The sequence below is a fragment of the Tupaia chinensis genome, unplaced genomic scaffold (assembly GCF_000334495.1).
Source record: "Tupaia chinensis unplaced genomic scaffold, TupChi_1.0 Scaffold146604_1, whole genome shotgun sequence".
Taxonomy (NCBI): Eukaryota; Metazoa; Chordata; class Mammalia; order Scandentia; family Tupaiidae; genus Tupaia; species Tupaia belangeri.
This window is the reverse complement of record NW_006206460.1, coordinates 180993-192959: the sequence shown is the minus strand read 5'-3', so window position 1 is coordinate 192959 and position 11967 is coordinate 180993. Positions and strand designations below refer to the sequence as shown.

General features: G+C 44.7%; 1 pseudogene; it reads right to left on the bottom strand.

The window, feature by feature from the left end:
- Positions 1–496: 496 nt before the first annotated feature.
- On the bottom strand, positions 497–4655 carry LOC102484627 (ninein-like protein pseudogene; annotated as a pseudogene).
- Positions 4656–11967: the final 7312 nt, after the last annotated feature.

Below are 11967 nucleotides of genomic sequence, written 5' to 3'. Positions count from 1 at the left end.
CCTGCTGAGCAAGTGACTTTTCCCTCCTGCCTGGACATACAGGCATAAGGCCATGGGCACCTGTCAGGAGGGCAAGCCCTTCCACCTGCTTCCTGTTGGCAGGTTCTAACTTCTCCTTCTCAAAAGCAAATGCCTTGCAGATCTCCACCTGCTCTTCACTAGCCAGGTCCTACAGCGTTACCTGTTGCTTTGCACGGTGCATATAGACCTCCATTTCCCTCTTTCCTGTGTATCTGTTCCAGGTCCAGCTGCTCTGGCATCTTGCTCAGCTACAGTAGGTGCTTCTGCAGCAACTTGTCCTTGTGCTGATGCCACAAAGACAGGCTGCCACAGCAGATGGCATGCTGGTCTTCCATTCACAACAACTTGTGGCTCAGCTCTGCTTTTGCTTCGCTCGTCATGTGCTGCAGTATGTTCTGATGCCTCAGCTGTATCCCTTCCTTCAGCCATCGGCCCAGCCTGGAGAGTGCTTGGATGCACATTGCACGATACTCAGTCACAGGGGATCGGGGCTGCGAGTTGCATCCTGTGGCTGCTTCTGCAAGCCTTGGATGACCTTCTACGACTGCACAGAGCACCTCCAGGTCTACCTTCTGACTCTCCAGCAGGCTGACCTCAAGCTTGTAAGTCTGCTTCATCTCCTTTCTCTCCTTCTTCCAGAGTTCCTTTTGATCACCTCGTTTTCCTTCTCATAGTAATCCTCCTTGCTCTTCTGCTAGATCCGGAGGTCTTGGTAATGTTCCTTCACCTACTCCAGCATTATCTCTGTTACTATACTCACTGGAGTGGAATCACCCATCAACCAAATAATGCCTCTGGGGCTGAGTTCAGGGAGCCACTGTCTGAGTTCAGCCTCCTGAGAACTGTGCTGATTCTTGGGCAGCTGTGTCCACAGGCCTTCCAGCTCAGCTTGTAGCTCATCATTGCAGTCCAGCAGGTCCCTGAACTTCAGCTTGTATTGTTACTGAACTCAAATCAGGTTCACTCGCCCAAGTGCTATGAAACCAAACCATAGGCACATGGTGTAATGAAGGAAAGTACAGCTTTATTGCAAAGCACAAAGCAAGGAGAGCAGGCAGCTCATGCTGAAAAGACCCATCTCCCCAAGGTGTTCCCCACATACATTTTTAAGGGCAAAATTAGGGGCAAAGGTCCCAGACACATGATCAGTTCAGTAATTGGTTCAAGAGGGCGTGATCATCTCGTGGGCATTCTTGATTGGTGAGGCCTTAGATAATCAAATTTTTCTTCAGGTGTCTGGAGCCATTCAGCCTAGAGCCTCTGAGCTCACAACCAGCAGTCTCCAGCCTATAAAGCATCTTACATATTGAAATGAAAACCTTAACTTTGAGTTTTAGAGATCAAATGGCCCTCACTCATGGTCCATGTTGGTCATTATCATAACCAAAGTCTGAAGACTCACTCCTTACCCTGGACCATTAGAATGTAAATGGACCTTATATTTTAAGAACCTTAGGAAATACATTAGGGGGTCCTTGCTTGGTTTTGGTATTCCTTCAGGACTACTGCGAACTGCTCCTCCCCGGCCAGAAGCTCATGCGCTGTGAATCCAGCTCATGAGAGTTGTGAACACAGAGGAGGTATAGCAAAGCTAGGAGTTTATTAAAGGAGAGACGAGGAGCTCCCAAGAAAGGAGGGGTTCCAGAAAATGGGTTGTCAAGGAAGAACTGTGGCAAGAGGTTCTTATTTGGGTCAGGAAGGGCTTTGTTGGACTTAGGTTTTAGGTGGGGCTTGTGCATGCATTCTCCTCATAGTAGGGAGGGGCACATGCTGGGTGGGTCCAATTATTTTTCTAATTTTTAGTGGGTACCAAGGTCAGGAGATTCTTTGTTTTGAAGCTTTGGGCTATAAAAACCATTATCTTCTTCCCAGAATGTGATGGGGCATGGAAAAAAGTCTTTGTTTTAGGTCTAGGTCATGCTGCCTAGGTCAGTCACTGAGCCACCGCTGCCTCTATTTCAAAACTTAGCCGTTTTGTGACTTCATTTTAGGCCTATACTCTAAATATATGTTTAGGGTCCTGTCTCCTACCTCATTCTCCCCTCTGCAGAGGAATCCCTAACTGGGATTCCCGAGGGTCATGAGGGTCGAAGACCGTTTGACTTTTTTTTATTGAAAATGGGCGATGATGAGGGAGGAGATAGCAATTAAGGATCCTCTACCAAAGGTCTTCCTAGAGGCCCGAGCTAGAAGTCACGATGGGTGTTCACTGGAGACTTTGGCCCAACCACCATTTGTAGTTTGATGGATTCTAAAAGAGAAGAGCAGTTCATTGCAATTATGATTTACTAGACAAAGAAGTTTAGCAATTACAGGGCTTAAAGTGAATATTTAGAATTAAGACTGAGTGTCTTAGCACAACCAGCTTTAGAACACTTATAAATAAAATGTTAATTTTATCGAAGACTTCCAATATGACCGAGATGTTCCCGAACTCAAATCAGGTTCGCTCGCCCAAGCACTATAAAACCAAGCCATAGGCACATGGTGTGGTGAAGGAAAGTACAAGCGCAAAGCAAGGAGAGCGGGAAGCTCATGCTGAAAAGACCCAGTCTCCCTGAGATGTTCCCCACATGCGTTTTTAAGAGCAAAATTAGGGGCAGAGGTCCCAGGCGCATGATCAGTTAGTTCAGTGATTGGTTCAAGATGGTGTGATCAGCTCGTGGGCATTCTTGATTGGTGAGGCCTTAGATAATCAAATTCCTCTTCAGGTGTCTGGAACCCTTCAGCCTGGAGTCTCTGAGCTCACAACTAGCAGTTTCCAATCTACAAAACATTTTACATATTGAAATGAAAACCTTCTTTCCTTTAAGTGAGAGTTTTAGAGGTCAAATGGCCCTCACCCACGGTCCATGTTAGTCATTATCATAACCAAAGTCTGAAGACTTACTCCTTACTCTGGGCCATTACAATGCAAATAGACTTTATATTTCAGGAACCCTAGAAAATACATTAGGGCGGTCTTGCTCTGTTTTAGAAACCTTCCACGGCATGCTATAGACTTGCAGCTTCTTTCCTTTTTCTTTACCTTAGCCATTTTTTAAAGACAAAAACTTTGCCATACAAAATACTTTTATATTAGAACTTTCCCTTTTAACCATTTTGCTAAAACTATATTTTTACCACTGTAACCTTCTTTTTACAGCACTTTTGTACAAACTCTAAATCATTCTGCAGTTTCAGGACCAGCTTCTCTGAATCTGAAACCCTTTCCACCACATCCAAGAGTTTCTTCTGCAATCAACTGTTTTCCTGCAGGGCCAGAGTCAGCTTCTTGCGGATGTCAGCCTCTTTGCCCACAAGTATCCCACGCCCTGCACCAACGAGCTCCTCTGCTGAGGGAGCCTGCTCCCTGACAGCTCTCACTCCATCTCCACCTCCCACCGCAGGAGGTTCGACCTTCCCCTGTACTCCTGCTCCAGGTACTTGGTTTTGTTCTCCATGAGCTGCTCTAGGGCTGAGTGGCAGTCACCCGTGTCCTTCATGAATTCCAGGTTCCTTTTCTCAACTCTCTGGAGGTCCTGCCTGGCCTTGTCTCGCTCCCTGGCGAGCTGTGCCACCAGCCCTTGGTGGATCTCAGCTCCCGGCTAAGGCAGGGCTGCCTGCTAGATCCAATCCACAGTCTGAGCTCATTGCCAAGGGCCTTGGTCACTCCAAAATGTTCACTCTCTCATTTGCGATGATGTTTAGGTTTTGCAAGATCTCAGTGCCATTGTCCACACTGGAGAAAAGGCACAGGCCTCATTACACGGTCACTAGCATTGACATCCTGGTGGTGAGACAGCTGCTCTACTCTGGGACCTTATAATGAGACCAGGGCTTGCTCAGTTTGACCAGAGTAGAAGATTCTGGAAGTGGAATGGGATCATGACTGAACGAGCCAAGCTGGAATCCTGTCAGACTCACTCAGCTGCCTCCATCTTGATCTAGTTTGTTAGGTCTCTGAGCTCCTCTCTCCAGAGTCCCTGGAGCTGATACCCTGGCAAACCACAGCTAGCTCCTGCACACCAGATGACTGCATCTACCACATCAGCTCCTCCCAGATGCCCCAGATCTGGTCTTAGGGGTGTCAGATGAGGAGCTATCTGACTTGTGGGGACTCCCAAAGACCTTGGCACCCCAGGTGTGTGACTGGCCTTGTACTTCAAATAATTCATTCTGAGGCTCTTTTGCATGCTTGACATCTTCTGGATGGAGACTGGAGACACTCCATATCTTCCAGAGATGCAGAACTTGGCAGCCGGTTTTCAGGACTGGTTCTGGCTTGTAGTTCTGGCATGGATTTGGCTGCAGCTCAGAGTTCCCTAGCTCAGGCTGGCTCTGACAGCTGTACCATTTACAGCTGCTCACACATTTTGGAGGTAGCTGATCCCAGAAGACTACTATCTTCTTCCAAGCAAACAACACCAGCATTTGATGATGATACCGCCCTAAGACCTTTCTTAAATTCCTCAAATTTAACTGGGCAAAAATGTCATGCCTAAGGAGAGTCTGCAGGAGGTCAGACAGCTGCTTTTCCAGGTGAAGCTTCAAGGAGAACAGTGTCAGCTTCTTCCAATCCAGGAAGCCAGTTCCCATGGTATCACTGCTACTGTAGATATCTGTGAAGAGGAGTGACTATCTTCTTCCACCATTTTCCTGGCAGGCTGGCCTGTGGACTAAGCCCCGCATCTCAAGGGTAGGGGAAGGTTGGGGAGGGCTAGAGAGTAGGAGGCCCAGCCTTGCTCCACCCAGTCATGGGGCTTCCCCGACTCCCACCCTAGAACATAGCTCCCAAGATGACAGACTGCTCTTTGTTTCTGCTGGCTGTGGCACCACTCTCCTGCCTATCCTTTTGCCTCTATGATTGGGAGAGGCACAGAGAGAGAGAGAGAGAGCACTCTTCATAGGCCCCCAAAACACCATCCACCCATAGCCTTCAGCCAGCCTTAGATTAAGGGCACAGGCCTGACCTGTCAGGAAGTCTACTGGCTGCAAACTGAACTCTCTCATGTGGATCAGTCTCGGTCCCTATTGTAAGGAATGGGCCAACCATGTAAGAAATAGAAATGGAGAGCCTTTATTGGGAATGCTCCCAGGTGAGGTTCGCTGGTCTGACAGAGAGATGGGGCCAGAGGAGTCGTGCCCTAGGGAGGGGTTTAGCGATTTTTATAAGGGTATAGGGAGCAGGAGTGTCTTAGAGGTAGAAACAGTCCCTGTATGGTAATGGTTTAGGGGGAGAGCAGACTACTGTGCCACGCAGGGCTTGATGCCGAGTGCAGGGTAGGGTGTCGAGTGCTCCCTCCCGGTTAGATCTGAGTGCAGCGCAGGTCTGATGACAGACTAGATCCAGTTGCATCAGCTGACGGGGGCGTGGCGTCCAACCCCTATATCCAAGCTGCCAGGCCTCTGGCCTAACACCCATCTTAAGTTTTTTTGTGGTTTTTGTTATAAGGCATGTGCCTTTCACCAGAGAGAGAGAGGAAAAGTGAGAATTCATGGGGTAGGGGCAGCGGCTATGTGGCAATTGCTTCTCCTCCATTATCCTCTGGAATTTGGGCCATGCACACATGCACACCCAAGTGTTTTTCAAGCACTGACCCAGACTCCAACTCTGCAGTCAGCCCTGTGAGATCTGCTGCCAGGGAGAGTCAACCTGTGGGCGGCTCTACCCAGGATGTGAGGGTCTTTGGCTTCACGCTGGACAGAATTCAATAGCAACCCATTGAGAGAGGGTGAAAACAAATTTATTAAGACAGGTGTCCTGTAAGTGGAGCAGCCTCATGAAGAGAGGTCGGTAAACAGTTTTATTCCTTTAGAGAGGAAGAACTGTTACCTGAAAGGAAAGAGGGAAGGGCTAACCCATAGGCAGAGCAGCCCCAAACTTTTGTGGGTGTCTGACTTGTATGGCTTGGCTTAATGCCAGGTTAATTAAGGGGTGGTTTATTAACCACTTTTCTGGGAAAGAGGTAGTAGTTTTTCTGGAACCACTGTCTCGCATATTCTGGTCTTATTAGCTTAGGCCCAAATTTAGGTCCAATCATTGCCATTATTATTCTAAACCTTCACGGAGCAAGGGGAGTGTCATCTAGCATACGAATACCACACAATAAGGATTTAATGAGTCTGAAGGCTAGGCAGTTGGTCCAAGTACCAGCTTGGTTCCAACTGGTTCAGACCCACTCTCTCAGATGCTTCTAGTGTTTCTGATTCTAGCTATTTGGAATGTCCGTCGCCTCCCTTTGAGACATCCCTCTGTTAGACTGACAAACTGAGGTCCATGTCTCCCAGTTGCAGCAAAGAATTCAAGGACAAGGAGACAAGCCGAGCACAAGGTTTACTGAGATAGACATACGCCTCATAGACAGGACGGGCCAGTACCAAGGGAGGTGAGCTGGCCTCATCTCTTTACCAGGGTCCCCATTAATCCCATTTTAGATCCTGTATTCATCTCAAGTATGTGTTCTCAGACCACCTCTGGCAAGGTCATTTTTCTTTTGGCCTGTTCCTCATTCTTGTATCTCGTAGGACTCATGCTGCAGGGAATTGTTTTGAGTCAACAACACCCAGTGCCTCCTTAAAGTTTCTTCATGCTCCATATAGATCAGTGCCCTGGTCTATATCTGTCTAATCAAGGTCATCATTCCTAGTAACTCCAAACACCTGTCTCAGGATCCCGCTGCCTTCACCACCACATCAAGGACTTGTCAGCAGACAGGAAGTCAAGGTCTACTGGCAACCCTTGGTGTTTTTTCATTGTTTCCTTCTCAGTAGTAATAATATTGATAGTAACTCGTGTTTATTGAGCGCTTAGTATGAGATGAGAAAACTGTGGCACAGGTAAATAATTCAGTTAGGAGAGGTTCAAGAATTTATCTGCTATCACCCAACTAGGGAATTGCTGAACCTAAATTCAACCCAGGTATTTTTCATCTTTGTGTGCAGATATTTTTATTATAAAACCATTATTTAGGGAACCAGCAGTTGGCATAATGGCTATGTCGCTGGACTCCCACGTAGTTGACTGTGGTTCGCGTCCCGGACCCGGTGGCTTAAAACTCATGGCAGGCATGTGTGCATGCGTGCCCAAGATCCCGAGAGGAGAATGGAGGAGAAGGGATTGTGGCGTGACCATCCCCCCTGGGGGGTGATTTCTTACTTTCTGTCTCTATGTGTCTCTCTGTCTGTCTGGCGAGCGCACACACCCTATAGTGAAAATCTCTCTCTCAAAAAAAAAAAAAACACCATTATTTAAATTATTTTAATATTAAATTAAATGAGTATTACAATTAGATCCTGTTCTTAATGAAATGACCACTCTAAACTGTCCCTAGTCAGACTCTGAAATTCCAAAAGGCAATGAGTGGAGGACTGCTGAGTGATCCTGTCACATACCTGTTCTTTCTGAGGTTTCACTGTGGATGTGAGGTTTTAAGGTGATACGGTACCATGACCAGTTACTGTGGATGTTGGAAGATCTTTACTGTCTCCATTCACGTTTCTGTGGCAAGTGCTCATCTTCATTTTTAACCGGTAGCCCATAAATGATGATAGCTGTTTATAGCCACATGAAGGAAAATAGAATTTGAAGACATTTTTTTTTCCTGACCAAACTTTTGCTTTGTAAGCAATAATATAAATCCCTTCCCAGAAGAGTAATTAATACGAGGTTCCCCTGACATTTCCATTTCACTGGGTAAAAGAGAAATCTCTGGTTCCAACGTTCAAGTTCAGTGGAACAGGAAGAAGTAGCAATGTCCACTCCAAGTTCCCGGCAGGTCTTTAAGGCACTTCCTTCCTTCGCTGCTGCTAAAAGCAGTTACCAGCATCGTGACAGCCAAGCCAGAGACTGCGAGCCTACGAAAGTGCAAACTCAGATAACAACCTCTGGACTATATGTTCTTTTATCAGAAAGCCTGAGGCAGACTGGTTAGAAACTAAACATGCTTCAGTGTGCCCCACACAAAGCCGCCTCTGTGCTAGTGCCTGCTAGCCCACAGAACTGGCTTTCCCCCTTGCTGCCACGGGCCCCGCTCCCACGGGCCCCGCTCCCACGCTCTATTTTCGCATCCTTGTTCTCGTTAACATCTGCTGTTTGGAGGGGTGCTTTTTCTCCCTGACCATTGTTTCACTTACCGATTTCCATCCAAAACACAGACAATGGATCCTCAAGCTCTTTTGCTTCTATCCTGCCTAAAACAATGTTTGAGAAATCATGTATGATGGACTTTAAAGTGTATACCTAGTATGTTCCTTTCTTTTTATTGCCAAAGTGTGTGGGCATTCACCAGTGAGAAGGCCGAAAGGGGGAGAACGTGCCCCCATAGGGTGTGATCACGCAGCAATCCCTTCTCTACGTCTCCATCCTCCCTGGGTTTGGTCTCACACACACCCCTGGCCACTGGGGCTGGGATTCCAACTGGCCATTTGGGCTTCAGCTTTCTTAACCACGAGGCTATGGGCCAAGACAATATTTTCTTTCTTATCAATGGTTCAGATAGTTTCAAGATATAAAATTTCCAGTATGTACTATGTATTGACATTTTAAATAAAACTTGGGGGCAGCAGATGGCATATGGGTATGTCGCTAGACTCCCATATAGGAGGACTGCTATTCAAGTTCCAGACGCAGGGGCTTAAAACTCATGCCTGGTACGTGTATGTGCACACCCAAAATCTCAAGAGGAGAGTGGAGAAGAAGGAAGTTTGGCTTGGTCATCCCCATGGTAGGTGATTTCTTGCTTTCTATCTCTCTGTCTGTCTCTCTCTGTCTCTGTCTCTGTCTCTGCGGCGAGTGTACACACCCTATAGCAAATATCTCTCTAAAAATTAATTAATTAATCAATTAAAACTCACTATTTTTGTAAATGAATGAATTCTAAATGCTGTAGTGATTTGATAATTGTCTTTATCTGTTTAAAAATCACATTAGTAAAGTCCAGCAGTGAGGTAAAGAAAACAAGATAGGGAGAAGAAAAGAGCTTGATAGCTCTCCCCCAAAGAACTGACTTTGTTTGCAAAAGAGCTTGAGCGAAGAAGCTGAAGTCAAAGGGAACGCGTAAACACAGTAGCTCCTCTTCATTAAGAAGAAACAGCTGATCTATAAACTGGCTAGTGTGTCAAAAAGAAGCACAGAAAGAGACAACCAAAAAAGACCCCCCCACAACCAATTTTGTTTAGATCAAGCTGCTGAGAATTTATATAATAGCATAAGAATTGCTGAACACAATAGACCAGTCAGCTGGTAATCGGTGATGCCTTAGGAGCAGGGTGAAGTAGCAAGTTAGGCAGCCATTTTAACAGAAGGAATAGGAAAGGAGAACCTGAGGAAACCACTGTCAGCCAGGATCAACATTCTCACCCACAGCTCGGTCTTCAGAAGAACATTAAAGTCCTCACACAAGCAAACGTTCAAACAAAAGAGCTTGAAAGACAGAGATGGGGAGATAAATCCGTTTCCAGAGTTGTTACAATGTTTTACCAAAAATGTCTCGTTTTCATCAAAGAAATGATGCAAAACACAAAATCATGTAACCACAGAAAAAAAAAGAGAAAAGAGATTCTCTGTGAGAAAGAACAGAGGTCACATTTCACAGAGACTTCAATGGAGCTATCACAAAAATGTTCAAAGAACTAAAAAAAAAAAAAAAGATACGCTTAAAGAAATAAAAGAAGGTGTAAAGACAATATCTCATCAAATAGAGAGTATGAAAACAGACATTACAAGAAAAAGAACTCTATGGAAATTTTGCAGTGGGAAACTACAATCTAGACAGTCAAAAATTCACTAGAAGGGCTCAATATTAGACTTGAACTAGCTCAAGAATCAGCAACCTTCAGGGCAGTCTGTGACATAGTGGTTAAGGCAGTCGGATCCCACATAACCAACTGTGTAGTTTGAGTCCCAAACCCAGCAACTTGAGAAACATACTGAGCCCTGTGTTTGGGATTTTGTGTGCTCCAAATCCCAAAAGGTAGAAGAGGAGGAAAAGGGGTTGCAGAATGGCAATGTCCCATGGGGGTGGGCGGGGTACTTTCTCACTTTCTCTCTCTCTCTCTCTCTCTTTTTTTCTCTCTCTCTCTCTCACAAGTGCACATATTGGCAGAATTTTTAAAAAGAATAAAACAAAAAAGAATCAGCAAACTTCAAGATAAATTGATAGAAATTACACAATCCACAGGAAAGAGAAAAATAAAATAGAGAAAAATGAACAGAGCCTCGCAGAAATGAGGGGTACCTTTAAACATCCCAGCATGTATGTAATCAGAAAAACAAAAAAATGGTAAGAGAAACAAAGAAGCTGAAAAAAATTAGAATAATAGCTTAAACCCAAATTCATGAAAAAGACAATCTACATATCAAAGGCGTTCAAAGATTTCTAAGTAAGATAAACACAAAGAAATTCACACTCAGATCTATCCTAAAAAAGATACTAACAGCTGAAGAAAAGAGAAAATATTGGAAGCAACTAGAGAAAAATTAGTCATCACATACCAGGAATAGATAACTTCTCATCGGAGCAACTGAGGCAATGCAGCAGCTGCATGAGGTGGTGAAAGTGCTGAGAGCCAGCCTGTAGCAATGGTCAAGTGCTGTGCAGTGGGAGCTGGATCCCACGTTGCCAACTGTGGTTCAAACCCCAACCCCTGCAGCTTGAAAAACACACCAGGCACATGTGCATGTGTGTCTAAAATTCTGACAGGGAGGAGAAATTTTTTAAAAAGATTGCAGCATAACCATACCCTACTGGGTGGGATTCTCTCTCTCTCTCTCTCTCACAAGTGCACCCTCTGGAAACTGAAAATAAATATTGAAGGAAAAAAAACCTAGTTGTCAACCAATAATTAAGGATAACTATACGGACCAGCAGGTGGTGTAGTTAAGGGACTGGACTCCCATTGGCCGACTGCATTTTGAGTCCCAGACCCATACAGTGCATGTGCATGCATGCCCAAAATCCTGAGAGGAGAATGGAGGAGAAGGGATTATGACATAGCCATCTTCCCTGTGGGGTGATTTCTCACTTTCTGCCTCTCTATCTCTCCAGCAAGCACACACACCATATAGCAAAAACTTCTAAAAAAAACTTTTAAATAACTACAACTGACAAAATTTGTTAATGAATACACAGTAGAAATGATGTAAATTGTCATATCAATAAATCAATTACAGGAACAAGATGCAAAAGTGTTGGAGCTTTAGTTTATTTAAATTATTTAATTTATTTATTTATGTTAGAGTTTTATTTTAAGTTATTTAATTTAATTATGTATGTATTAATTTATTTTAATTTGATCAGAGAGAGGCAGAGTGAATGAGAGTGAGAGAGACAGAAAATGAGAAAGCAAGCCACTAGGTCCAGGACTCGAACCGTGGTCAGCCATATGGGAATCCAGTGCCATTAATCACCATGCCACCTGCTGGCCCCAGTGTTGGAATTTTATATGTGAATGAAGTTGCTATCAGTTTAAAACTACAAGAAGTTTTGGGACCAGCAGTTAGCATAACGGCTATATCGCTGGACTCCCATGTAGTCGACTGTGGCTAGAGTCCTGGACCTGGTGGCTTAAACTCATGCCGAGTGCATGTGTGTGCGTGCGTGCCCAAGATCCTGAGAGGAGAATGGAGGAGAAGGGACTGTGGTGTGGCCATCCCCTCTGGGGGTGATTTCTTGCTTTCTGTCTCTCTGTCTCTCTCTGTCTTTCCGGCGAGCGCATGTGCCCTATAGCAAAAACCTCTCCAAAAAAAGAAAAAGAAAATACAATAAAGTTTTATGTAAATTTTATGGTAACCAGAAAGTACTTATAGAAAGTACATGGAAGAAAAGAAAAAGGAATAAAAAAGATACCATTTAAATGAAAACAAAACAAAACAAAACAATGAAACAACAGAAAAAACAATAAGAGAGGAGTAGAAAAACAAAAGAATGACAACATGGACAAAAATTGATTTAAAAAAATAGTAAC